The 27,810-nt window shown below is 47.8% G+C and overlaps 1 pseudogene; it reads right to left on the bottom strand.

Moving 5' to 3' along the window:
• Window positions 1–24: 24 nt before the first annotated feature.
• On the bottom strand, window positions 25–27,464 carry LOC139567163 (chloride channel protein 1-like; annotated as a pseudogene).
• Between the last annotated feature and the right edge of the window lie 346 nt (window positions 27,465–27,810).

The following is a 27,810-nucleotide window of genomic DNA, read 5'->3' as shown; positions in this document are numbered from 1 at the left end:
TATAAAAAACCTTTGCTTATAAGCTCAATAATGCTCTCTGACCTCTCCAGCCATTTACTGGCCGAATCCAGGAGGAAAAGTCAGGGTGGCGATGACAAACGTCACTGCACCTGGGTAGATTAACCGACTAAACACACACACGCATGCGCACAAACACAAAGATACACACACAACACACACACACACTATTATTAAACAACTGGGATACTCAACCGTTATAACAAACCACAATGCCATTACTTAAATGTGAAGCATTTTAGGGTAATAACGTAAATTGGCAGGAATCTCATCCCAGTTCATTGTCTGGCTGTCAGGCTGTTGAGTTCTTGGCAGGACACCTCTACTGCTCTGCCCTTCCTAATGTGTGAGCTCAATGTACCTTGACTGGTGAGTCAATGGCTAAGTGAATGTGTCTAACTGAGTGAATGGCTGGCTGTTAAGCCCTGCTTGTCTGGGTCAATGTCCTGTAACAGATTACTTTGTAAGAAGAGGCTACCCAAATGAAACTCATCTGGAATGGAATGTGGAAAGTGTCAGGGATCTGGGTAATAGTGTCTGCTAAGCATTACAATTGTGAAGACATTTGAGTGAGTGTAACAGTGTGTGTGTACTGTGTGTATGTACTGTGTGTGTGTACTATATGTGTGTACTGTGTACTTGTGTGTATGTATGCGAGTGCGTGCGTGCGTGTGTGCGTGCGTGATGTCTCACTGCTTGGTCAGAAAGCGTGTGAGAGCCGTCTGTCTCCTCATCACTAGAACCACCTGTCTGTTCAGGTAGACAAAGAAGGCCCCCAGAAACCCACAGGAGATTCTACAACAGACAGACAGGGGACAGAGAGTCAGGAACCCACAGGAGATTCTACAACAGGCAGGGGACAGGGAGTCAGGAACCCACAGGAGACAGGGAGTCAGGAACCCACAGGAAACAGGGAGTCAGGAACCCACAGGATATCCTACAACAGGCAGACAGGGGACAGAGAGTCAGGAACCCACAGGATATCCTACAACACACAGACAGGGGCCAGAGAGTCAGGAACCCACAGGATATCCTACAACAGACAGACAGGAAACAGGGAGTCAGGAACCCACAGGATATCCTACAACACACAGACAGGGGACAGAGAGTCAGGAACCCACAGGATATCCTACAACACACAGACAGGGGACAGAGAGTCAGGAACTCACAGGATATCCTACAACAGGGAGTCAGGAACCCACAGGAGATTCTACAACAGGGAGTCAGGAAGACACACACACACAAACCCATTGATCCCCACACCATCACAAAGTGGGTGCAGTTCAGTTGAAGACTGTTGGGTCAAAAAGGGGTGTGTAGAATGTTTACTAAGTGCTCTCACCCAATGATAGCGAAGGCTGGGAGCTCCTGCAGGTCAAAGGGAAAATTCATCCGGAAGTTGGTCCGGAAAAGAGCTGTAATGGTGACTGTGACAGGGATAGCGAGAGAGTGAAAGCTGATCCTATTCTAAAACACCTGGCATGAATAAACATATGACATCACCATGAGAGAAAAGGTGTACAGTGGGATTCAGTTGTTCTGGAGAGGAAATATGTGTGTGATGCGATGCTGCCTCCATGGCTTACCTGCATCTTTGTTCCACACAGACAGCACCCTGAATATGAAGGCACTGAAGGTGGCAGCGAAATACCCTCAGCAAAGTAGGTAGACGTGACCTCAATACTGAACTGCACCCCTGGAAAGGAGAGAAGATGAGGGGAAGGACAAGAGAGAGAGAGAGCGAGAGAGAGCGAGAGAGAGAGAGAGAGAGAGGGAGGGAGGGAGGGAGGGAGGGAGGGAGGGAGGGAGGGAGGGAGGGAGGGAGGGAAGGAAGGAAGGAAGGAAGGAAGGAAGGAAGGAAGGAAGGAAGGAAGGAAGGAAGGAAGGAAGGAAGGAAGGAAGGAAGGAAGGAAGGATGGATGGATGGATGGATGGATGGATGGATGGATGGATGGATGGATGGATGGATGGATGGATGGATGGATGGATGGATGGATGGATGGATGGAGATAGATTTGAGTTTAAGTGAGCAGAATTTGTATTTATTATTTTATTTTATTTCACCTTTATTTAACCAGGTAGGCTAGTTGAGAACAAGTTCTCATTTACAACTGCGACCTGGCCAAGATAAAGCATAGCAGTGTGAACAGACAACACAGAGTTACACATGAGCACACACACATACACACAGAATAACTAAATACTCAGCATGAGAGCAAAATAAACATCAGAGTGAATCAGAGACATGACTGTAGGCAAGATGAATGGAGATTATAAAATACAATATTTGAAGAGTAGAGACAAGCTTTAATGATTTTAGCTGAGTGTTTCCATTCTATGCTGAGGCTATCTGGGCACTGTAGATTACTGTTACAGGAAGGGGAGAGCAGTGGGGGGTTAGAGGGACAGAGGGGGATGTAGAGAGAGATAGAGGGGGTTAGAGGGAGAGAGAGAGAGAGGGGGATGTAGAGAGAGATAGAGGGGGTTAGAGGGAGAGAGAGAGAGAGGGGGATGTAGAGAGAGATAGAGGGGGTTAGAGGGAGAGAGAGAGAGAGGGGGATGTAGAGAGAGATAGAGGGGGTTAGAGGGAGAGAGAGAGAGAGGGGGATGTAGAGAGAGATAGAGGGGGTTAGAGGGAGAGAGAGAAGGGGATGTAGAGAGAGATAGAGGGGGTTAGAGGAAGAGAGAGAGGGGGATGTAGAGAGAGATAGAGGGGGTTAGAGGGAGAGAGAGAGGGGGATGTAGAGAGAGATAGAGGGGGTTAGAGAGAGAGAGAGAGGGGGATGTAGAGAGAGATAGAGGGGGTTAGAGGGAGAGAGAGAGGGGGATGTAGAGAGAGATAGAGGGGGTTAGAGGGAGAGAGAGAGGGGGATGTAGAGAGAGATAGAGGGGGTTAGAGGGAGAAAGAGAGGGGGATGTAGAGAGAGATAGAGGGGGTTAGAGGGAGAGAGAAAGAGAGGGGGATGTAGAGAGAGATAGAGGGGGTTAGAGGGAGAGAGAGAGAGGGGGGATGTAGAGAGAGATAGAGGGGGTTAGAGGGAGAGAGAGAGGGGGATGTAGAGAGAGATAGAGGGGGTTAGAGGGAGAGAGAGAGAGAGAGAGGGGGATGTAGAGAGAGATAGAGGGGGTTAGAGGGAGAGAGAGAGGGGGATGTAGAGAGAGATAGAGGGGGTTAGAGGGAGAGAGAGAGAGGGGGATGTAGAGAGAGATAGAGGGGGTTAGAGGGAGAGAGAGGGGGATGTAGAGAGAGATAGAGGGGGTTAGAGGGAGAGAGAGAGGGATGTAGAGAGAGATAGAGGGGGTTAGAGGGAGAGAAAGAGAGAGGGGGATGTAGAGAGAGATAGAGGGGGTTAGAGGGAGAGAGAGAGGGGGATGTAGAGAGAGATAGAGAGGGTTAGAAGGAGAGAGAGGGATGTAGAGAGAGATAGAGAGGGTTAGAGGGAGAGAGAGAGGGATGTAGAGAGAGATAGAGAGGGTTAGAGGGACAGAGAGGGATGTAGAGAGAGATAGAGGGGGTTAGAGGGAGAGAGAGAGGGGGATGTAGAGAGAGATAGAGGGGGTTAGAGGGAGAGAGAGAGGGGGATGTAGAGAAAGATAGAGGGGGTTAGAGGGAGAGAGAGAGGGGGATGTAGAGAGAGATAGAGGGGGTTAGAGGGAGAGAGAGAGGGGGATGTAGAGAGAGATAGAGGGGGTTAGAGGGAGAGAGAAAGAGAGGGGGATGTAGAGAGAGATAGAGGGGGTTAGAGGGAGAGAGAGAGAGGGGGGATGTAGAGAGAGATAGAGGGGGTTAGAGGGAGAGAGAGGGGGATGTAGAGAGAGATAGAGGGGGTTAGAGGGAGAGAGAGAGAGAGAGAGGGGGATGTAGAGAGAGATAGAGGGGGTTAGAGGGAGAGAGAGAGGGGGATGTAGAGAGAGATAGAGGGGGTTAGAGGGAGAGAGAGAGAGGGGGATGTATAGAGAGATAGAGGGGGTTAGAGGGAGAGAGAGGGGGATGTAGAGAGAGATAGAGGGGGTTAGCACACTGCCCACAAAATGAGGTGGAAACTGAGCTGCACTTCCTAACCTCCTGCCCAATGTATGACCATATTAGAGAGACATATTTCCCTCAGATTACACAGATCCACAAAGAATTTGAAAACAAATCCAATTTTGATAAACTCCCATATCTACTGGGAGAAATTCCACAGTGTGCCATCACAGCAGCAAGATTTGTGACCTGTTGCCACAAGAAAAGGCTAACCAGTGAAGAACAAACACCATTGTAAATACAACCCATATTTATGCTTATTTATTTTAACTTGTGTGCTTTAACCATTTGTACATTGTTACAACACTGTATATATATAATATAACATTTGTAATGTCTTTATTGTTTTGAAACTTCTGTATGTGTAATGTTTACTGTTAATTTGTATTGTTTATTTCACTTTTGTATAATATCTACCTCACTTGCTTTGGCAATGTTAACACATGTTTCCCATGCCAATAAAGCCCCTTGAATTGAATTGAATTGAATTGAGAGAGAGGGGGGGGGATGTAGAGAGAGATAGAGAGGGTTAGAGGGACAGAGAGGGATGTAGAGAGAGATAGAGGGGGTTAGAGGGAGAGAGAGAGGGGGATGTAGAGAGAGATAGAGGAGGTTAGAGGGAGAGAGAGAGAGAGAGAGGGGGATGTAGAGAGAGATAGAGAGGGTTAGAAGGAGAGAGAGGGATGTAGAGAGAGATAGAGAGGGTTAGAGGGAGAGAGAGAGGGATGTAGAGAGAGATAGAGAGGGTTAGAGGGACAGAGAGGGACGTAGAGAGAGATAGAGGGGGTTAGAGGGAGAGAGAGAGGGGGATGTAGAGAGAGATAGAGGGGGTTAGAGGGAGAGAGAGAGGGGGATGTAGAGAGAGATAGAGGGGGTTAGAGGGAAAGAAAGGGATGTAGAGAGAGATAGATGGGGTTAGAGGGAGAGAGAGAAAGAGGTGTAGAAAGAGGAAAGAGGTGTAGTGAAGGAGTGATAGTGGTATAGAAAGAGGCGTAGTGAAGGAGTGATAGTGGTATAGAAAGAGGTGTAGTGAAGGAGTGATAGTGGTATAGAAAGAGGTGTAGTGAAGGAGTGATAGTGGTATAGAATGAGCTGTAGTGAAGGAGTGATAGTGGTATAGAAAGAGGCGTAGTGAAGGAGTGATAGTGGTATAGAAAGAGGTGTAGTGAAGGAGTGATAGTGGTATAGAAAGAGGTGTAGTGAAGGAGTGATAGTGGTATAGAATGAGGTGTAATGAAGGAGTGATAGTGGTATAGAAAGAGGCGTAGTGAAGGAGTGATAGTGGTATAGAAAGAGGTGTAGTGAAGGAGTGATAGTGGTATAGAAAGAGGTGTAGTGAAGGACTGATAGTGGTATAGAAAGAGGTGTAGTGAAGTAGTGATAGTGGTATAGAAAGAGGTGTAGTGAAGTAGTGATAGTGGTATAGAAAGAGGTGCGGTGAAGGAGTGATAGTGGTATAGAAAGAGGTGCGGTGAAGGAGTGATAGTGGTATAGAAAGAGGTGCGGTGAAGGAGTGATAGTGGTATAGAAAGAGGTGCGGTGAAGGAGTGATAGTGGTATAGAAAGAGGTGCGGTGAAGGAGTGATAGTGGTATAGAAAGAGATGTGGTGAAGGAGTGATAGTGGTATAGAAAGAGGTGTGGTGAAGGAGTGATAGTGGTATAGAAAGAGGTGCGGTGAAGGAGTGATAGTGGTATAGAAAGAGGTGTGGTGAAGGAGTGATAGTGGTATAGAAAGAGGTGTGGTGAAGGAGTGATAGTGGTATAGAAAGAGGTGTGGTGAAGGAGTGATAGTGGTATAGAAAGAGGTGTGGTGAAGGAGTGATAGTGGTATAGAAAGAGGTGTAGTGAAGGAGTGATAGTGGTATAGAAAGAGGTGTGGTGAAGGAGTGATAGTGGTATAGAAAGAGGTGTAGTGAAGGAGTGATAGTGGTATAGAAAGAGGTGTAGTGAAGGAGTGATAGTGGTATAGAAAGAGGTGTGGTGAAGGAGTGATAGTGGTATAGAAAGAGGTGTAGTGAAGGAGTGATAGTGGTATAGAAAGAGGTGTGGTGAAGGAGTGATAGTGGTATAGAAAGAGGTGTGGTGAAGGAGTGATAGTGGTATAGAAAGAGGTGTAGTGAAGGAGTGATAGTGGTATAGAAAGAGGTGTAGTGAAGGAGTGATAGTGGTTTAGAAAGTGGTGTAGTGAAGGAGTGATAGTGGTATAGAAAGTGGTGTAGTGAAGGAGTGATAGTGGTATAGAAAGAGGTGTAGTGAAGGAGTGATAGTGGTATAGAAAGAGGTGTAGTGAAGGAGTGATAGTGGTATAGAACGAGGTGTGGTGAAGGAGTGATAGTGGTATAGAAAGAGGTGTAGTGAAGGAGTGATAGTGGTATAGAAAGAGGTGTGGCGAAGGAGTGATAGTGGTATAAAGAGGTGTAGTGAAGGAGTGATAGTGGTATAGAAAGAGGTGTGGTGAAGGAGTGATAGTGGTATAGAACGAGGTGTGGTGAAGGAGTGATAGTGGTATAGAAAGAGGTGTAGTGAAGGAGTGATAGTGGTATAGAAAGAGGTGTGGTGAAGGAGTGATAGTGGTATAGAACGAGGTGTGGTGAAGGAGTGATAGTGGTATAGAACGAGGTGTGGTGAAGGAGTGATCGTGGTATAGAACGAGGTGTGGTGAAGGAGTGATAGTGGTATAGAACGAGGTGTGGTGAAGGAGTGATAGTGGTATAGAACGAGGTGTAGTGAAGTACAGCAGAGAGGTCATAGTGTAGTGGTTAGGGAGTGATACAGTACCTCCTAGAGGAGTGCCGAAACAGCAGCCCACCCCCACGGCACAGCCCACTGTCAGAATGTCTGTGTAACTACAGGGGTTCTACTGACACAGAGAAGAGAGGGAGGAGAGAGGAGGAACAGAGGTAGAAAATATAGAACAGCACAGCAGAGAACCGCCAAACCAACCAAGCTCACCAGAGAGTCACACAAGCCCTGAGCAAATCATCAAAATTGTCACGCCCTGACCTTAGAGATCCTTATTTATTCTCTATGTTTGGTTAGGTCAGGGTGTGACTCAGGTGGGAGATTCTATGTTTTCTATTTCTTTGTTGTTTTTGCCATGTGTGGTTCCCCATCAGAGGCAGCTGTCTATCATTGTCTCTGATTGGGGATCATATATAAGTTGTGATTATCCGTTTGTGTTTTGTGGGGAGTTATTTTCTGTTTAGCTGTTTTGTTGCCTGACAGAACTGTTCGCTTTCGTTTTCTACTTTGTTATTTTGTTGCGGTGTTCAGTTTTATTAAAAATCATGAACGCCTACCACGCTGCACCTTGGTCTCCTTCTTCAACCCACGAGAGGCGTTACAAAAATAGAGAGACCAGACGGACAGAACATGCTGTCTAGTCAATAGGACAAAATGCTCAAGCCATTGCAGATAGAAATGTATTGTATAGAATGGAAATAACTGTGTAATGAATAATGAATATTGCTAGGTGTAAGTAATTCTATCTGTAACAGTCTATGCATTGCACCCCACTGCTCCATAACCCCCAGGTCTCTAGAGGTGCATGTAGGGATATGTAGGCGGGACTTGCCTCCCACGGGGGCAGCGAAGCAGGTGGCCACTCCCACGGCACACGCACATACCAGCAGGTCCTGGTTATGGGCACTACTCTGGGGGCTGGGGTCCACGGAACAAACGAGAGGTGGTGGGTGGGTGGAGGGTGAGGGGATCAACAAGGGGGGAAAGATAGAGGGGAGAGGGAGTAGGAGAGGAGAGGAAGGAGAGAACATGGGAGGCAGGGATGGGGAGGAGATGTGGGAAGGGAGTTAGGGAAGAGCGAGGGGAGGGGGAGACCGAGACAGTCACGGGAGGTCAGTGTTAATACACATGCCAGACATAACCATCACACTATTAATACACAGACAATGTGTGAGAGACTGCTGAGCCTAAACAAAGACACGAGGGAAGGAGGGAGAAAAGGAGACAGAGAGACACAGAGAGGGTGAGAGACAGAGAGAAGAGAGAGAAAGAGAGAGAGGGGAGCGAGAAAGAGAGTGAGAGGGGGGAGAGAGAGCGAGAGAGAGGGGAGAGAGAGAACGAGAGACAGGGGAGAGAGAGAGCAAGAGAGAGAGACAGTCATAACAGCAACAAGAACAAGAGTTGTGAGACTTAAAAAAGACACAATTAAGAGGTCAGACATGACAGCCTCACAGCCACATTCCATATTACTGTTATTACTCAGGTCAAAGGTCATGCTAGTCAGAGTGGGGGTTGCTGGGAGTTACAGTTTGTTTTGGTCAGGGCTTCGGCTTACCTCATACACTCCAGAGAAGATGGACATGATTTTACTCAGCACAGCAGCACAGATACTGGCAATGTGGACGAAGGGACCCTAGGAAGCACGGGAGGGAGGAGGACAAAGTCAGTTACACACTTGAGGTAGAAGTTGCCCTTCTCCAGTCCCCACAGATCTAGGATCAGATTACCCTTAATCCTAATTCTTAACCATTAGGGGGATGAGAAAATATCAGACCTTGTATCAGTGGTTGGGAAAATCTCCTGCTACTCACAGAGACAAAGAGCACAGAGGTAGACCCACCATACACATGATCTGCATAGACATGGACAATTTGCTCTGACTTGAATTCTCAACTGGGTCACATTGTATCAGCAAAGATTAATCATGTTATAATTGCTATGTTTGACAGTTGACCAGCCTCCATAAAGGGAAAATGTTGAGGAGCTGAGTACATTTGTCGAGGAGTTGAGTAAATTGTTTTTGTCCCACAAGGGGTGGGGGAGAAAACACGACAGAAGATGATTTATTATACTGCTCACTGGGAGAGAAGGAGAGAGAAAGAAGGAGAGGGGGAGGGCAGATACAGTAAGGGAGGAAAGTAAGGAAAGAGAGGAAGAGGAAGAAGCAGAGAGATAAAAAGAGGGTGAGAGAATAGATACAGAAAGAGAGTTAGAGAGAGGTCAGAGGTCAGAGAGAGAGAGGTCAAAGAGAGAGTTAGAGAAAGGTCAGAGGTCAGAGAGAGAGAGGTCAAAGAGAGTTAGAGAAAGGTCAGAGGTCAGAGAGAGAGAGGTCAAAGAGAGAGTTAGAGAAAGAGGTCAGAGGTCAAAGAGAGAGTTAGAGAAAGAGGTCAGAGGTCAAAGAGAGAGTTAGAGAAAGAGGTCAGAGTGAGATAGAGAGAGAGGTCAGAGAGAGAGTTAGAGAAAGAGGTCAGAGAGTGAGTTAGAGAAAGAGGTCAGAGTGAGATAGAGAGAGAGGTCAGAGAGAGAGTTAGAGAAAGAGGTCAGAGAGAGAGAGAGAGGTCAGAGAGAGAGTTAGAGAAAGAGGTCAGAGGTCAGAGAGTGAGTTAGAGAAAGAGGTCAGAGTGAGTTAGAGAAAGAGGTCAGAGAGAGAGTTAGAGAAAGAGGTCAGAGAGAGATAGAGAGAGAGGTCAGAGAGTGAGTTAGAGAAAGAGGTCAGAGAGAGAGAGAGAGGTCAAAGAGAGAGTTAGAGAAAGAGGTCAGAGGTCAGAGAGTGAGTTAGAGAAAGAGGTCAGAGTGAGTTAGAGAAAGAGGTCAGAGAGAGATAGAGAGAGAGGTCAGAGAGAGAGTTAGAGAAAGAGGTCAGAGAGAGAGTTAGAGAAAGAGGTCAGAGAGAGATAGAGAAAGAGGTCAGAGAGAGAGAGAGAGGTCAGAGAGAGAGTTAGAGAAAGAGGTCAGAGAGAGAGAGAGGTCAGGGAGATAGAGAGCGAAAGAGGTCAGAGAGAGAGAGAGAGGTCAGAGAGAGAGTTAGAGAAAGAGGTCAGAGGTCAGAGAGTGAGTTAGAGAAAGAGGTCAGAGTGAGTTAGAGAAAGAGGTCAGAGAGAGAGAGAGAGGTCAAAGAGAGAGTTAGAGAAAGAGGTCAGAGGTCAGAGAGTGAGTTAGAGAAAGAGGTCAGAGTGAGTTAGAGAAAGAGGTCAGAGAGAGATAGAGCGAGAGGTCAGAGAGAGAGTTAGAGAAAGAGGTCAGAGAGAGAGAGAGGTCAGGGAGATAGAGAGCGAAAGAGGTCAGAGAGAGAGAGAGAGGTCAGAGAGAGAGTTAGAGAAAGAGGTCAGAGAGAGAGAGAGGTCAGGGAGATAGAGAGCGAAAGAGGTCAGAGAGAGAGAGAGAGGTCAGAGAGAGTTAGAGAGAGAGAGAGCAAGCGAGAAAGAGCGAGAGAGAGAGAGAGAGAGAGAGAGAAGGAGAAGGGATCGAGGGAGGGAAGGACGGGGGAGAGAGAAAGAGAAGGAGAGAGAGGAAATGAGAGAAAGAGGTCAGAGAGAAAGAGAGAGCGAGCGAGAGAGAGAGAAAGAGGTCAGAGAGAGCGAGAGAAAGAGGTCAGAGAGAGAGCGCGAGAGAGCAAAAGAGAAAGAGCGAGAGAGAGAGCGAGGGAGAAAGGGAGGGAGGGAGGGAAGGATGGGGGAGAGAGAAAGAGAGCAAGAGAGGAAGTCAGAGAGGGAGAGAGATAATACTAATAATTGGAGGAGGAGAGGAATAGGTCCACCTCTTTCCCCGCGGGCATGCCACTGCCCAGGCCGGCGGTCAGCCCGATGACTTTGGCCACAAAGGCTTTAAGAGTTAGATACTCCTTCAACACCACCCCTCGCAGAATGGTCTTCAGCTCAGGAATACCAGAACCTACATGAGACAGAACAACAGAGAGAATGTTGAAGAAAAAGAGTGAACGATAGGTAGATCCTGGAAACAGCGCAGTTATATCCCACTTATGTACTTTTGGGCAACCGGGTGGGAGAAAGAGATGGAGATAAGGAGAGCAACACTATGCTCAGTACCTACCTATGGCCTGAGGGGCGACTATGTTGCAGAAGAGGGAGGCGAACATGACGAGGACCATGGGATAGACGACCCAGGCTAGGTACTGGATCAGGACATTCCCCCTCAGCTCCCCGTGCATCCACTTATACGCTGGGAGAGGGGAGAGAGGAGGAAGAGGAGGAGGAGGAAGAGGGGAGAGAGGAGGAGGAGGAAGAGGAAGAAGAAGAAAAGGGGAGAGTGGAGCAGTGTGTTACACGCTTAGAAAAAAAAGTTATATCTAGAACCTAAAACAGTTCTTCAGCTGTCCCCATAGGAGAACCCTTTGAAGATCCCTTTTTGAGTCCAGGTAGAGTAGCACCCTTCCCACACAGGGTTCTATATGGAACCAAAAGAGTTATACTTGAAACCAAAAAGGATTCTACTTGGAACCAAAAAGGGTTCTCTATGGGGACAGACAAAGAACCCTTTTGGAACCCTTTTTTCTGTGTATAGAGCAGGGAAGAGTGTAGAGCAGGGAAGAGCAGGGAAGAGTGTAGAGCAGGGAAGAGGAGGGAAGAGTGTAGAGCAGGGAAGAGCAGGGAAGAGTGTAGAGCAGGGAAGAGGAGGGACGAGTGTAGAGCAGGGAAGAGGAGGGAAGAGTGTAGAGCAGGGAAGAGGAGGGAAGAGTGTAGAGCAGGGAAGAGGAGGGACGAGTGTAGAGCAGGGAAGAGGAGGGAAGAGTGTACAGCAGGGAAGACTGTAGAGCAGGGAAGAGGAGGGAAGAGTGTAGAGCAGGGAAGAGGAGGGAAGAGTGTAGAGCAGGGAAGAGGAGGGACGAGTGTAGAGCAGGGAAGAGGAGGGAAGAGTGTAGAGCAGGGAAGAGGAGGGAAGAGTGTAGAGCAGGGAAGAGGAGGGAAGAGTGTAGAGCAGGGAAGAGGAGGGACGAGTGTAGAGCAGGGAAGAGGAGGGAAGAGTGTAGAGCAGGGAAGAGGAGGGACGAGTGTAGAGCAGGGAAGAGGAGGGAAGAGTGTAGAGCAGGGAAGAGGAGGGAAGAGTGTACAGCAGGGAAGACTGTAGAGCAGGGAAGAGGAGGGAAGAGTGTAGAGCAGGGAAGAGGAGGGAAGAGTGTAGAGCAGGGAAGAGGAGGGAAGAGTGTACAGCAGGGAAGAGGAGGGAAGAGTGTACAGCAGGGAAGAGGAGGGAAGAGTGTAGAGCAGGGAAGAGGAGGGAAGAGTGTAGAGCAGGGAAGAGGAGGGACGAGTGTAGAGCAGGGAAGAGGAGGGAAGAGTGTACAGCAGGGAAGACTGTAGAGCAGGGAAGAGGAGGGAAGAGTGTAGAGCAGGGAAGCGGAGGGAAGAGTGTAGAGCAGGGAAGAGGAGGGACGAGTGTAGAGCAGGGAAGAGGAGGGAAGAGTGTACAGCAGGGAAGACTGTAGAGCAGGGAAGAGGAGGGAAGAGTGTAGAGCAGGGAAGAGGAGGGAAGAGTGTAGAGCAGGGAAGAGGAGGGAAGAGTGTAGAGCAGGGAAGAGGAGGGACGAGTGTAGAGCAGGGAAGAGGAGGGAAGAGTGTAGAGCAGGGAAGAGGAGGGAAGAGTGTACAGCAGGGAAGACTGTAGAGCAGGGAAGAGGAGGGAAGAGTGTAGAGCAGGGAAGAGGAGGGAAGAGTGTAGAGCAGGGAAGAGGAGGGAAGAGTGTACAGCAGGGAAGAGGAGGGAAGAGTGTACAGCAGGGAAGAGGAGGGAAGAGTGTAGAGCAGGGAAGAGGAGGGAAGAGTGTAGAGCAGGGAAGAGGAGGGACGAGTGTAGAGCAGGGAAGAGGAGGGAAGAGTGTACAGCAGGGAAGACTGTAGAGCAGGGAAGAGGAGGGAAGAGTGTAGAGCAGGGAAGAGGAGGGAAGAGTGTAGAGCAGGGAAGAGGAGGGACAAGTGTAGAGCAGGGAAGAGGAGGGAAGAGTGTACAGCAGGGAAGACTGTAGAGCAGGGAAGAGGAGGGAAGAGTGTAGAGCAGGGAAGAGGAGGGAAGAGTGTAGAGCAGGGAAGAGGAGGGAAGAGTGTAGAGCAGGGAAGAGGAGGGACGAGTGTAGAGCAGGGAAGAGGAGGGAAGAGTGTAGAGCAGGGAAGAGGAGGGACGAGTGTAGAGCAGGGAAGAGGAGGGAAGAGTGTAGAGCAGGGAAGAGGAGGGAAGAGTGTACAGCAGGGAAGAGGAGGGAAGAGTGTAGAGCAGGGAAGAGGAGGGAAGAGTGTAGAGCAGGGAAGAGGAGGGACGAGTGTAGAGCAGGGAAGAGGAGGGAAGAGTGTAGAGCAGGGAAGAGGAGGGAAGAGTGTACAGCAGGGAAGACTGTAGAGCAGGGAAGAGGAGGGAAGAGTGTAGAGCAGGGAAGAGGAGGGAAGAGTGTAGAGCAGGGAAGAGGAGGGAAGAGTGTAGAGCAGGGAAGAGGAGGGAAGAGTGTAAAGCAGGGAAGAGGAGGGAAGAGTGTAGAGCAGGGAAGAGGAGGGACGAGTGTAGAGCAGGGAAGAGGAGGGAAGAGTGTAGAGCAGGGAAGAGGAGGGACGAGTGTAGAGCAGGGAAGAGGAGGGAAGAGTGTAGAGCAGGGAAGAGGAGGGAAGAGTGTACAGCAGGGAAGAGGAGGGAAGAGTGTAGAGCAGGGAAGAGGAGGGAAGAGTGTAGAGCAGGGAAGAGGAGGGACGAGTGTAGAGCAGGGAAGAGGAGGGAAGAGTGTAGAGCAGGGAAGAGGAGGGAAGAGTGTACAGCAGGGAAGACTGTAGAGCAGGGAAGAGGAGGGAAGAGTGTAGAGCAGGGAAGAGGAGGGAAGAGTGTAGAGCAGGGAAGAGGAGGGAAGAGTGTACAGCAGGGAAGAGGAGGGAAGAGTGTACAGCAGGGAAGAGCAGGGAAGAGTGTACAGCAGGGAAGAGGAGGGAAGAGTGTAGAGCAGGGAAGAGCAGGGAAGAGTGTACAGCAGGGGAGAGGAGGGAAGAGTGTAGAGCAGGGAAGAGGAGGGAAGAGTGTAGAGCAGGGAAGAGGAGGGAAGAGTGTAGAGCAGGGAAGAGCAGGGAAGAGTGTACAGCAGGGAAGAGGAGGGAAGAGTGTAGAGCAGGGAAGAGCAGGGAAGAGTGTACAGCAGGGAAGAGGAGGGAAGAGTGTAGAGCAGGGAAGAGGAGGGAAGAGTGTAGAGCAGGGAAGAGGAGGGAAGAGTGTAGAGCAGGGAAGAGGAGGGAAGAGTGTACAGCAGGGAAGAGGAGGGAAGAGTGTACAGCAGGGAAGAGCAGGGAAGAGTGTACAGCAGGGAAGAGGAGGGAAGAGTGTAGAGCAGGGAAGAGCAGGGAAGAGTGTACAGCAGGGAAGAGGAGGGAAGAGTGTACAGCAGGGAAGAGGAGGGAAGAGTGTAGAGCAGGGAAGAGGAGGGAAGAGTGTACAGCAGGGAAGAGGAGGGAAGAGTGTACAGCAGGGAAGAGGAGGGAAGAGTGTACAGCAGGGAAGAGGAGGGAAGAGTGTACAGCAGGGAAGAGGAGGGAAGAGTGTACAGCAGGGAAGAGGAGGGAAGAGTGTACAGCAGGGAAGAGGAGGGAAGAGTGTAGAGCAGGGAAGAGGAGGGAAGAGTGTAGAGCAGGGAAGAGGAGGGAAGAGTGTAGAGCAGGGAAGAGGAGGGAAGAGTGTACAGCAGGGAAGAGGAGGGAAGAGTGTACAGCAGGGAAGAGGAGGGAAGAGTGTACAGCAGGGAAGAGGAGGGAAGAGTGTACAGCAGGGAAGAGGAGGGAAGAGTGTACAGCAGGGAAGAGGAGGGAAGAGTGTAGAGCAGGGAAGAGCAGGGAAGAGTGTACAGCAGGGAAGAGGAGGGAAGAGTGTACAGCAGGGAAGAGGAGGGAAGAGTGTACAGCAGGGAAGAGGAGGGAAGAGTGTAGAGCAGGGAAGAGCAGGGAAGAGTGTACAGCAGGGAAGAGGAGGGAAGAGTGTACAGCAGGGAAGAGGAGGGAAGAGTGTAGAGCAGGGAAGAGGAGGGAAGAGTGTACATCAGGGATGGGGAGGGAAGAGTGTAGAGCAGGGAAGAGAAGGGAAGAGTGTAGAGCAGGGAAGAGGAGGGAAGAGTGTAGAGCAGGGAAGAGGAGGGAAGAGTGTAGAGCAGGGAAGAGGAGGGAAGAGTGTACAGCAGGGAAGAGGAGGGAAGAGTGTACAGCAGGGAAGAGGAGGGAAGAGTGTACAGCAGGGAAGAGGAGGGAAGAGTGTACAGCAGGGAAGAGGAGGGAAGAGTGTACAGCAGGGAAGAGGAGGGAAGAGTGTACAGCAGGGAAGAGGAGGGAAGAGTGTAGAGCAGGGAAGAGCAGGGAAGAGTGTACAGCAGGGAAGAGGAGGGAAGAGTGTACAGCAGGGAAGAGGAGGGAAGAGTGTACAGCAGGGATGGGGAGGGAAGAGTGTAGAGCAGGGAAGAGCAGGGAAGAGTGTACAGCAGGGAAGAGGAGGGAAGAGTGTACAGCAGGGAAGAGGAGGGAAGAGTGTAGAGCAGGGAAGAGGAGGGAAGAGTGTACAGCAGGGATGGGGAGGGAAGAGTGTAGAGCAGGGAAGGGGAGGGAAGAGTGTAGAGCAGGGAAGAGCAGGGAAGAGTGTAGAGCAGGGAAGAGCAGGGAAGAGTGTACAGCAGGGAAGAGGAGGGAAGAGTGTAGAGCAGGGAAGAGCAGGGAAGAGTGTACAGCAGGGAAGAGGAGGGAAGAGTGTAGAGCAGGGAAGAGGAGGGAAGAGTGTAGAGCAGGGAAGAGCAGGGAAGAGTGTACAGCAGGGAAGAGGAGGGAAGAGTGTAGAGCAGGGAAGAGGAGGGAAGAGTGTAGAGCAGGGAAGAGGAGGGAAGAGTGTAGAGCAGGGAAGAGGAGGGAAGAGTGTAGAGCAGGGAAGAGGAGGGAAGAGTGTAGAGCAGGGAAGAGGAGGGACGAGTGTAGAGCAGGGAAGAGGAGGGAAGAGTGTAGAGCAGGGAAGAGGAGGGAATAGTGTACAGCAGGGAAGACTGTAGAGCAGGGAAGACTGTAGAGCAGGGAAGAGGAGGGAAGATCGTAGAGCAGGGAAGAGCAAGGAAGAGTGTAGAGCAGGGAAGAGGAGGGAAGAGTGTAGAGCAGGGAAGAGCAAGGAAGAGTGTAGAGCAGAAAAGAGTGTACAGCAGGGAAGAGTGTAGAGCAGGGTAGAGCGTAGAGCAGGGAAGAGCAAGGAAGAGTGTAGAGCAGAGAAGAGTGTACAGCAGGGAAGAGTGTAGAGCAGGGAAGAGCGTAGAGCAGGGAAGATCAAGGAAGAGTGTAGAGCAGAGAAGAGTGTACAGCAGGGAAGAGTGTAGAGCAGGGAAGAGTGTACAGCAGGGAAGAGCAGGGAAGAGTGTAGAGCAGGGAAGAGTGTACAGCAGGGAAGAGCAGGGAAGAGTGTAGAGCAGGGAAGAGTGTACAGCAGGGAAGAGTGTAGCGCAGGGAAGAGCGTAGAGCAGGGAAGAGCAAGGAAGAGTGTAGAGCAGAGAAGAGTGTACAGCAGGGAAGAGCAGGGAAGAGTGTACAGCAGGGAAGAGGAGGGAAGATTGTACAGCAGGGAAGACTGTAGAGCAGGGAAGAGCATAGAGCAGGGAAGACTGTAGAGCAGGGAAGAGGAGGGAAGAGCGTAGAGCAGGGAAGAGCAAGGAAGAGTGTAGAGCAGGGAAGAGGAGGGAAGAGTGTAGAGCAGGGAAGAGCAAGGAAGAGTGTAGAGCAGAGAAGAGTGTACAGCAGGGAAGATTGTAGAGCAGGGAAGAGCGTAGAGCAGGGAAGAGCAAGGAAGAGTGTTGAGCAGAGAAGAGTGTACAGCAGGGAAGAGTGTAGAGCAGGGAAGAGCGTAGAGCAGGGAAGAGCAAGGAAGAGTGTAGAGCAGAGAAGAGTGTACAGCAGGGAAGAGCAGGGAAGAGTGTAGAGCAGGGAAGAGTGTACAGCAGGGAAGAGCAGGGAAGAGTGTAGAGCAGGGAAGAGTGTACAGCAGGGAAGAGCAGGGAAGAGTGTAGAGCAGGGAAGAGCAGGGAAGAGTGTAGAGCAGGGAAGAGCAGGGAAGAGTGTAGAGCAGGGAAGAGCAGGGAAGAGTGTAGAGCAGGGAAGAGCAGGGAAGAGTGTAAAGCAGGGAAGAGCAGGGAAGAGTGTAGAGCAGGGAAGAGTGTAGAGCAGGGAAGAGCAGGGAAAGGTGTACAGTCGTGGCCAAAAGTTTTGAGAATGACACAAATATTAATTTCCACAAAGTTTGCTGCTTCAGTGTCTTTAGATATTTTTGTCAGATGTTACTATGGAATACTGAAGTATACTTACAAGCATTTCATAAGTGTCAAAGGCATTTATTGACAATTACATGAAGTTGATGCAAAGAGTCCATATTTGCAGTGTTGACCCTTCTTTTTCAATTAACTTCTGGGCCACATCCTGACTGATGGCAGCCCATTCTTGCATAATCAATGCTTGAAGTATGTCAGAATTTGTGGGGTTTTGTTTGTCTACCCGCCTCTCGAGGATTGACCACAAGATCTCAATGGGATTAAGGTCTGGGGAGTTTCCTGGCCATGGACCCAAAATATCGATGTTTTGTTCCCCGAGCCACTTAGTTATCGCTTTTGCCTTATGGCAAGGTGCTCCATCATGCTGGAAAAGGCATTGTTTGTCACCAAACTGTTCCTGGATGGTTGGGAGAAGTTGCTCTCTGAGGATGTGTTGGTACCATTCTTTATTCAGTGCTGTGTTCTTAGGCAAAATTGTGAGTGAGCCCACTCCCTTGGCTGAGAAGCAACCCCACACATGAATGGTCTCAGGATGCTTTACTTTACTGGCATGACACAGGACTGATGGTAGCTCTCACCTTGTCTTCTCCGGACAAGCTTTTTCCCGGATGCCACAAACAATCGAAAAGGGGATTCATCAGAGAAAATGGCTTTACCCCAGTCCTCAGCAGTCCATTCCCTGTACCTTTTGCAGAATATCAGTCTGTCCCTGATGTTTTTCCTGGAGAGAAGTGGCTTCTTTGCTGCCCTTCTTGACACCAGGCCATCCTCCAAAAGTCTTCGCCTCACTGTGCGTGCAGATGCACTCACACCCACCTGCTGCCATTCCTGAGCAAGCTCTGTACTGGTGGTGCCCCGATCCCGCAGCTGAATCAACTTTAGGAGACGGTCCTGGCGCTTACTGGACTTTCTTGGGCGCCCTGAAGCCTTCTTCACAACAATTGAAACACTCTTGTCACGTCCTGACCATAGTTCTTGTGTGTTTTGCTTGTTTAGTGTTGGTCAGGATGTGAGTTGGGTGGGCATTCTATGTTGTGTGTCTAGTTTGTCTGTTTCTGTGTTCAGCCTAATATGGTTCTCAATCAGAGGCAGCTGTCAATCGTTGTCCCTGATTGAGAATCATACATAGGTGGCTTGTTTTGTGTTGGGGATTGTGGGTGGTTGTCTTCTGTCTTTGTGTTCTGCACCAGATAGGACTGCTTTCGGTTTTCACATTTTCTTGTTTTGTTGATTGTAGTGTTCTCTTATATTCTTTATTAAATCATGTTGAACACTAGCCGCGCTGCGTGTTGGTCCTCTCCTTCATCCCAGGAAGAAAACCGTTACAACTCTCCTTGAAGTTCTTGATGATCTGATAAATGGTTGATTTAGGTGCAATCTTACTGGCAGCAATATCCTTGCCTGTGAAGCTCTTTTTGTGAAAAGCAATGATGACGGCACGTGTTTCCTTGCAGGTAACCATGATTGACAGAGGAAGAACAATGATTCCAAGCACCACCCTCCTTTTGAAGCTTCCAGTCTGTTATTCGAACTCAATCAGCATTACAGAGTGATCTCCAGCCTTGTCCTCGTCAACACTCACACCTGTGTTAACGAGAGAATCACTGACATGATGTCAGCTGGTCCTTTTGTGGCAGGGCTGAAATGCAGTGGAAATGTTTTTGGGGGATTCAGTTCATTTACATGGCAAAGAGGGACTTTGCAATTAATTGCAATTCATCTGATCACTCTTCATAACATTCTGGAGTATATGCAAATTGCCATCATACAAACTGAGGCAGCAGACTTTGTGAAAATTAATATTTGTGTCATTCTCAAAACTTTTGGCCACGACTGTAGATCAGGGAAGAGCGTAGAGCAGGGAAGGTCAACATCTATACATCTATACATTTCAACATCATCCCCACGTACTTATCCCAACCAGAAGCCATGGATAACAGGCAACATCCTCACTGAGCTAAAGGCTAGAGCTACTGCTTTCAAGGAGCGGGACACTAATCCAGATGCTTAGAAGAAATGCCACTACGTCCTCCGACGAACCATCAAACAGGCAATACAGGACTAAGATCGAATCCTACTACACTGGCTCTGACGCTCGTCGGATGTGGCAGGGCTTGCAAACTATCACGGATTACAAAGGGAAACCCTGCCGAGAGCTGCCCAGTGACGCAAGCCTACTAGATGGGCCACCCCCAGGTGGTGAGGGTAGGCAACAACACATCCGCCATGCTGACCCTCAACATGGGGGCCCCTCAGGGGTGTGTGTTCAGTCCCCTCCTGTACTCCCTGCTCACCCACGACTGAGTGACCACGCATGACTACAACACCCTCATTAAGTTTGCCGACAACACAACGGTGGTAGGCCTGATCACTGACGACGATGAGACAGCCTAAGGGAGGAGGTCAGAGACCTGGCAGAACAACCTCTCCCTCAATGTGGGCAAGACGAAGGACCTTATCGTGGACTACAGGAAACAGAGGGCAGAACATGCACCCATTCACATCAACAGGTCTGTGGTGGAGCAGGTCAAGAGCTTCAAGTTCCTCAGTATCCAAATCACTAAGGACCTATCATGGTTCAAATGCACCTACACAGTCATGAAGAGGGCACGACAACGCCTCTTCCCCCTCAGGAGACTGAAAAGATTTGGCATGGGCCCTCAGATCCTCAAAAAGTTCTACAGCTGCTCCATTGAGAGCATCTTGACTGGCTGCATCGCCACTTGGTATGACAACTGCTCAGCATCTGACCGCAAGGCACTACAGAGGGTAATGCATACGGCATAGTACATTACTGGTGACGAACTCCCTGCCATCCAGAACCTCTATACCAGACGGTGTCAGAGGAAGGCCCCAAAAATTGTCAAAGACTCGAGCCACCTAGTCATTGACTGTTCTCTCTGCTACCACACTGCAAGCGGTACCGGAGCGCCAAGTCTGGGACCAAAAGGCTCCTGAACAGCTTCTAACCTGAAAGACATGACTGCTGAACAGTTAATCAAATGGCTTCCCAGACTATTTACATTGACCCCCTTTATTATTTATTTACAGTGTTTTTACATTGACTCTTGCACTGGCTAAATGTACACTCACTAGACTCTACCCACACACTCACACATACTACACTGACACTCCAACACACACACACACACACACTCTACATAAGCTCACACATACAAACATATTGACACCACACACACACACACTCACACATAGATGCACTTTCACACTCTTCACATACACTGCTGCTACTGTTTATTATATATCCTGATTGCCTAGTGACTTTTACCCCTACCTACCTGTTCATACAGTATTACCTTGATGACCTCAACTAGCTGGTAGCCCTGCACATTGACTTGGCACTGGAACTCCTTGTATTTGGCCTCGCTATTGTTCTCATTGTCTTATTATTTCCTTTTTTATTCAGCAAATATGTGTCTTACTTCTTAACTCTGTATTGTTGGGAATGGGCTCGTAAGTTAGCATTACACTGTAAAGTCTACACCTGTTTAATTCGGCGCATCTCACTAATAACATTTTATTTGACTTTATTTGAATTACCTAGGGGTTAGGGACAGGGGGTTGACTTGGAATTGGGTAGTAGGCCTAAATTGATGTCAAATAGCTCATGATATTGATCATCAGTTTTTATCCTGTCTTGTAAACTTGTAAGTCGCTCTGGATAAGAGCGTCTGCTAAATGACTTAAATGTAATGTAATGTAATGTTGTATGGCCATCTAGTGAGGGTACCTGGCCTGCTACAGCCACAGTGGATTACGGGGACTGTAGTCATGTACCTTGTAAGCTCTTGGCACTGGTGTAGTCCATGCTCCAGCTGACCAGGGTCATGGTGAGGCCCAGCAGCACCAGGAAGATCCAGTCCTCCCCCAGCTTGGTCACGATGTACCGCTGTATACGAGCCACACAGTCTGGACCAACACAATAAGTTATATTACTGTATGTGTTTAGGCCTCAAAATAACTTTTACAGGGGGTTATTTACAGTGATGTAGCAAGAACTAGTCCTTGTCTCTCACCTTTGCATTTGGAGTAGGGGCGGGGCTTCTTTGTGGAGGAGGTGTGGCTGAGATATGACTCCATGGTGACGGTGTTGTGATGTCGTTGGCCACGCCCCCGTCTGGCGTTGACCATGTTGTTTTCTCCTGTCTGTTTCCTCCATTGTCTCTCTGTCAGCAGCCGTGTGGCTTCCCGCCTGGCAAAGCTACCCAGTTGTTCCCTGTACGCCCCGTAGAGCTGGACAGAGGAAAGACTACATTACCCAGGAAGCAATGTTGAATCTACATTATATTACCCAGCTGTCCCATGGACCTGGACAGAGCAGGATACTACCTATAATTACCAAGATCAATAGATCTTACCAGAGATAGAGCAAAGACTATATAGTATTACCCAGAAACCCTTGCAGTTTCCTGGACAGAGCAGACTTCATTACCCAGAAAGCCTTCTAGTTCTCTTCATTACCAAGAGTCTCCCTAGAATCAGAGGAAATTAAAAGGGGGATCATAAAACGGAGCGGTGGAGAAAACTGGATCCGGCACAGTGGGATAGCTGGAGATAACGAGGTAGAGAGGGAATGTGCGGTGTATCTGTAAGGGATACACACCAACCTGAATACCCTGCCGCAGGCCAGAAATAGACAAAACGGGCCAAGATATCGGAAAAACCCCTCCCTGAGTGGAAACTGGGCTGGACAGGAGCCAGGTTGCCAGAGGAAGAGATCCCAGGAAGACTGAACATGCCACACCTTCCTCATTTACATTTAAGTCATTTAGCAGACGCTCTCATCCAGAGCGACTTACAACACGCACGCGCGTGCACACACACGCACGCAGGCAGACAGACAGACAGACAGACAGACAGACAGACAGACAGACAGACAACCAGAACCAGGAAGGTTGATACACTTAGAAGCTGCTCTAGGATCAGCTTTCACCACCCCACTGCTAATTAACCTACACAGGCTATAAAACACACCTGGCCCTGGACCTGTGCTTCAAGACAACCACTAAGTTGCAACGTATGAGTCTAAATCAGTGGAAGAACTAAATAATTGGTGCCAGACAGTCCTGTATCAGGTTCTCACAGGAGAGGAAAGCTGATGCAACCAACCAACCAGGAGGCCTACTGACTGTCAGATGATACCAGGGTTGTGGTCAAATCCAATTTGATTTGATAGGAGAATTTACACTGAATTCAATTCGTATTTCAACAATCTTCAATCTTCTTCGTTTGGACTGTTGGAATTAGAATTTAATTGAAATTGTAAAAACATTTAATCTTTAGAATTGAATATGAATTCAATGTTTGTACATTTCCCAGTTAGTGTACAACAATTGACAGCATGATTTGTTTGAAATAATTTCAACTTGTATTTCTAGATTTCCAGTATAGCTAAGCTATTAAATTGGAACAAATTAAATTGGAATTCAAAGGCTGACCTGGAATTAGATTGTAATTTGTGGAATTAACCGGAACCCTGGATAATACAGGTGCAACTGTTGTTCATTTAAAAACGGCTTTGTGTATTTATGCAGAGAAAAAGCATTAACTTGTGACACTAGTGATTTGTGTTTCACTGTTTACCCACCTCACCTGTGTTTGTAATCTGTTTCTAGTGGCAATGTCTAGGCTACTTTGAGTGATTCATTTTTTGTAAACAATAAACGGTCAACAACAATAACGCTGAACTGCCTTGTGCAATGTTTCCCCTTGGTTAAACCTCTCGACTCATTCCCCATAGTGACCCTTCCCTATACCCTAATAGAGTGATGGAATTACAGGCTATAGTGAGGCTGGTGTTAAACACATCTAATGTTGCCAACTGTTCTTGAACACACCTCTTAAAAGTTATTTTGATGTTTTGAAAGTCCTATTGCAAATGTTACTGCAAGTGAGCTAACTATCTCTACTATCTGTTCACTCCTATTCAAAACAGCGCTGTATTATATCCAGAGGCTTATGAACTGCCATGCAACAAGCATTTACTCAATTGTCTTCATTCTGACACTTACACTGTAATAGCTGTACTAACAGTGGATCTATAATTAATTTAGATTAAAAACAAGTAGAACACTGATGTCTTGCCAGGGCAAGTTGACTTGAATGTTCCCTCTCTTGAGGAAGCAATAGACATGATACTGTATTGATCACATGAACATACAGTAAGTACACATACTTTTGGACCCCTAAAACGGGGGACGATGTACAAAAAGTTATGTTCTTTTTACACTGTTCACCGGATATGGATGAAAACACCCTCATATTAAAGCTGACAGTCTGTACTTTAACCTCCTAGTAATTGTATCATTTCAGCCAAAACAACAAAACATGTGTCACTGTCCCAATACTTCTGGAGCTCACTGTATAACCCCTTAAAAGATACATTTAACAGCTTTTAACAGCTTAAGATAAATATATAATCCTGTTGCATACTGTACCTGTTCTGTGTCTGCTTTCTTGGGCATTCTTTAATGGGACTGTTCTCTCCCTGTCCTACAGTATTATATGTGACTGTAATACCAGGTCAACACTAAACATTAACAACACAACGATATCAATCTGGGACGAACAAACAGGCAGGACAGGCAAAAAAACAGGAACCTGGGGAGTGATGACAAAAATGAGAGGGGGAGACAGAGGGTGAGAGACAGACAGTACGATAGATTGAGAGATCGAAAGATAAGACACGGAATGAAAGAATGAATAATCAACCACAGGGAGAAAAGAGTGTCATCATCACAGTATCTCTCTCTAGAGATGGAAAGAGAGAGACAGCGTGAAAAAGAGTCTGAGTGTTACGCTCGTTGATAGAAGGAGACCAATGTGCATCCTGGTAGGTGTACATTTTACAAAACGAACGTAAAGCTCTGTAGCGCTAAACAGCAACTATACAAAGACAAGATCCGACAACTGCAGGTGGGAAAAAGGGCTGCCTAAGTATGATCCCCAATCAGAGACAACGATAGACAGCTGCCTCTGATTGGGAACCATACCCGGCCAACAAAGAAATAGACAAACTAGAATGCCCACCCAAATCACACCCTGACCTAACCAAATAGAGAAATAAAAAGTATCTCTAAGGTCAGGGCGTGACACTGGTGATGCATCTATTACTGAGAGCCTATCACTCTCCATCTGTCAGCCTGTGTTTGTCTTGTGTCACTGTGTGACCCTGTGTGTGGAGTCATACACTGTACACTCCACTCAATACACTGATAACACATTCACTACTATTCCACACACATACTCACCATGCCAAAGGACTCAATACGCACAAAGCCAGAGAGAAACTAGCTCAGGGTTCAATCCTACCCATTTAAAAAATATATTTATGAAATACATACACGTGGTATCCAAGAAACACTCACATCAGAACCAACCTGATGTGGGAGTTGTAAGGGCATCTATGTACCTCAACTAGAAGATTAACAGTCAATCACTGTGTCCATCAGTAACAACACTGAACGGAAGGAAAAGAGGAGGTATAGAACAGCTTAGAATGAACGAGGAAGACACTTTCTAATGACTTTAGGGAGGGGAGAGCAGGAGAGAGGGAAAGAGAAGTGAGAGAGAGAGGGAAGGAGAGAGAGGGAGAGAGAGCGAGAGAGAGGGAGAGAGAGAGAGAGAGAGAGGGTAGAGAGTGACTCAGGGAGAGAGAGAGAGAGAGAGAGAGAGAGAGAGAGAGAGAGAGAGAGAATCAGGGAGAGAGTGAGAGGGGTAAAGAGAGACTCAGGGAGAGAGTGTGTGTGAGAGAGAGAGAGAGAGGGGGGGTAGAGAGAGACTCAGGGAGAGAGAATTAGAGAGAGAGAGAGAGAGAGAGAGAGAGAGAGAGAGAGAGAGAGAATATCAGGGAGAGATTGAGAGGGGTAGAGAGAGAGAGATGTTAGTGTAATATTTACTGTTCACTTTTTATTGTTTTAGGACATCCCCTATAAGGACATCCCCTATAAGGGTAAAACCACACTGTTTTAGGACATTTCGTATAAGGGTAAAACCACACTGTTTTAGGACATCCCCTATAAGGATAACCACACTGTTTTAGGACATCCCCTATAAGGATAACCACACTGTTTTAGGACATCCCCAAGAGTCAATGTTTCATGCACAATACTTTAAAGATAATATTCCAAACTCTGTGTAGTATCTCTTTGCACATATCTTAAACACAATGTACATGTTTTCTTTAGTTGATTGACTGGACTACAGGAGAAAGAGGGGAGAGCATGCCCCCATCCACATTGACAGGGCTGTAGTGGAGCAGGTCGAGAGCTTCAAGTTCCTTGGCGCCCACATAACAGCCTCAGGAAAAGAGTGGTGCGGTCAGTCCAGTATATCACTGGGGCCGAGCTCCCTGCCATCCAGGACCTCTATATCAGGCGGTGTCAGAGGAAGAACTGAAAAAATGCCAAAGACTCCAGCCACCCAAGCCATAGACTGTTCACTCTGCTACCGTCCGGCAAATGGTACTGGAGCATTGGCTCTTGGACCAATAGGCTTTGAGACAGCTTCTACCCGTAAGCCATAAGAATGGTACCCAAACTATCTGCAATGACTATCTTGCACTGACCCTACGCACACTCACTAGATTATATACTGTATACAAATCATATGCACACACTAACTCACACACATTACATTGACACTCCCACACATACACTCACAAGCACAGCCATGCAGACCAACACAACACAAAAACACATACATACACATTACACACACTTTTACACGTCATTTGCTGCTACTACTGTTCTTTATTTTACACACTTTTACATCTATTCTGATGCCGTCACTTTACCCCGCCTTCATGTACATACAGTTGAGGTTGGAAGTTTACATACACTTAGGTTGGAGTCATTAAAACTAGTTTTTCACCCACTCCACACATTTCTTGTTACCAAACTATAGTTTTGGCAAGTCGGTTAGGACATCTACTTTGTGCATGACACAAGTAATTTTTCCAACAATTGTTTACAGACAGATTATTTCACTTATAATTCACTGTATCACAATTCCAGTGGGTCAGAAGTTTACATACACTAAGTTGACTGTGCCTTTAAACAGCTTGGAAAATTCCAGAAAATGATGTAATGGCTTTAGAAGCTTCTGATAGGCGAATTGACATCATTTGAGTCAATTGGAGATGTACCTGTGGATGTATTTCAAGGCCTACCTTCAAACTCAGTGCCTCTTTGCTTGACATCATTGGAAAATCAAAAGAAATCATTCTCTCTACTGTTATTCTGACATTTCACATTCTTAAAATAAGTGGTGATCCTAACTGACCAAAGACAGGGAATTTTTACTAGGATTAAATGTCAGGAATTGTGTAAACTGAGTTTAAATGTATTTGGCTAAGGTGTATGTAAACGTCAACTGTATCTACCTCAAATACCTCGTACCTCTGCACATTGATTTGGTACTGGTACTCCCTGGATATAGATCCATTCTTGATCTGGTACTCCCTGGATATAGTTCCATTCTTGATCTGGTACTCCCTGGATATAGATCCATTCTTGATCTGGTACTCCCTGGATATAGTTCCATTCTTGATCTGGTACTCCCTGGATATAGATCCATTCTTGATCTGGTAGTCCCTGGATATAGCTCCATTCTTGATCTGGTACTCCCTGGATATAGCTCCATTCTTGATCTGGTAGTCCCTGGATATAGCTCCATTCTTGATCTGGTACTCCCTGGATATAGCTCCATTCTTGATCTGGTACTCCCTGAAGAGTCGCTTCAGCATTTCCACCCGCACTCTCAGCTAAAGACACACATCAAGAGTGCACACACTTTCTTACATATGCATTCTAACACACACACAGCAGTTCAGTGCACACACACACACTTGAGATTGACACTTGTTCAGATCCAATCTTGTCCAGTTGATCCAGAGGCGGTGTTCCCTCCACCTGTCCTGTAAGACAGTCAACAGAAAGACGTCTGTACAGTGACTCCTGGTAGTGATATGAGGCAGCGACAGACGCAGCGCTTTCCTTTATTAGAACAGCAGACACCTAATCACACACACAGCAGGGCTCACGTTATCGACACCGATACTGACATACACGCCTCTTGTCCCCGTGAGCAGGCCAGCCAGACCCGTGGGCCATTAGATCTTTGGTTTTGGATGGAGTGTTCTTGTTTGGACAGTCAGGGGTGAGTGTGATGCCACCCCCCACGGGGCTGCCCCTGCAACGTGAGGGTGGGTGCACATAACACCCCCGTGACAGGTATCAACTCATCAGCCAATGATGCAAGGCTATCCCTTCGAACCCATCACATGCTCCAAGCCTCATTACCCCTGCTGTATCAACATACCTCTTCCCTATCAGCAATCTGTAATGGACTTCCCTAGGCCAGATGTAGCAGTCACCATAATGCACATTGAAAACCATTATATCAGAAGGGATAGATGGCAGTCTGGGTTGTAGGCGTGCATCTCAAAAGTCTGAAGTGGTTCTCACTCAATCGTGTTAACTGATCTGAAATCAGCTGTTTCCATTTCAGCCGGATGAGACAGCATGGCACATGGCCCGCCTAAAGAGAGCGAGAGAGAGAATGGCCCCGGCCCCACCAATCCCTTCTCTGCTTTGGAGACCACACGCCACCACATTACAACCTAATCTCACTGCATGGTGGTGGCCAGAGAGAAATGTGTCACTCCGACCGCGGGCGAGTATGTGATGTGTGTCAGGGAGAATGATTATGGACAGCTGGCTGAGGAACCACCTGATACACAGA

The sequence above is a fragment of the Salvelinus alpinus genome, unplaced genomic scaffold, assembly GCF_045679555.1.
Source record: "Salvelinus alpinus unplaced genomic scaffold, SLU_Salpinus.1 scaffold_59, whole genome shotgun sequence".
Classification (NCBI taxonomy): Eukaryota; Metazoa; Chordata; class Actinopteri; order Salmoniformes; family Salmonidae; genus Salvelinus; species Salvelinus alpinus.
This window is presented reverse-complemented; position numbering and strand designations above follow the sequence as displayed.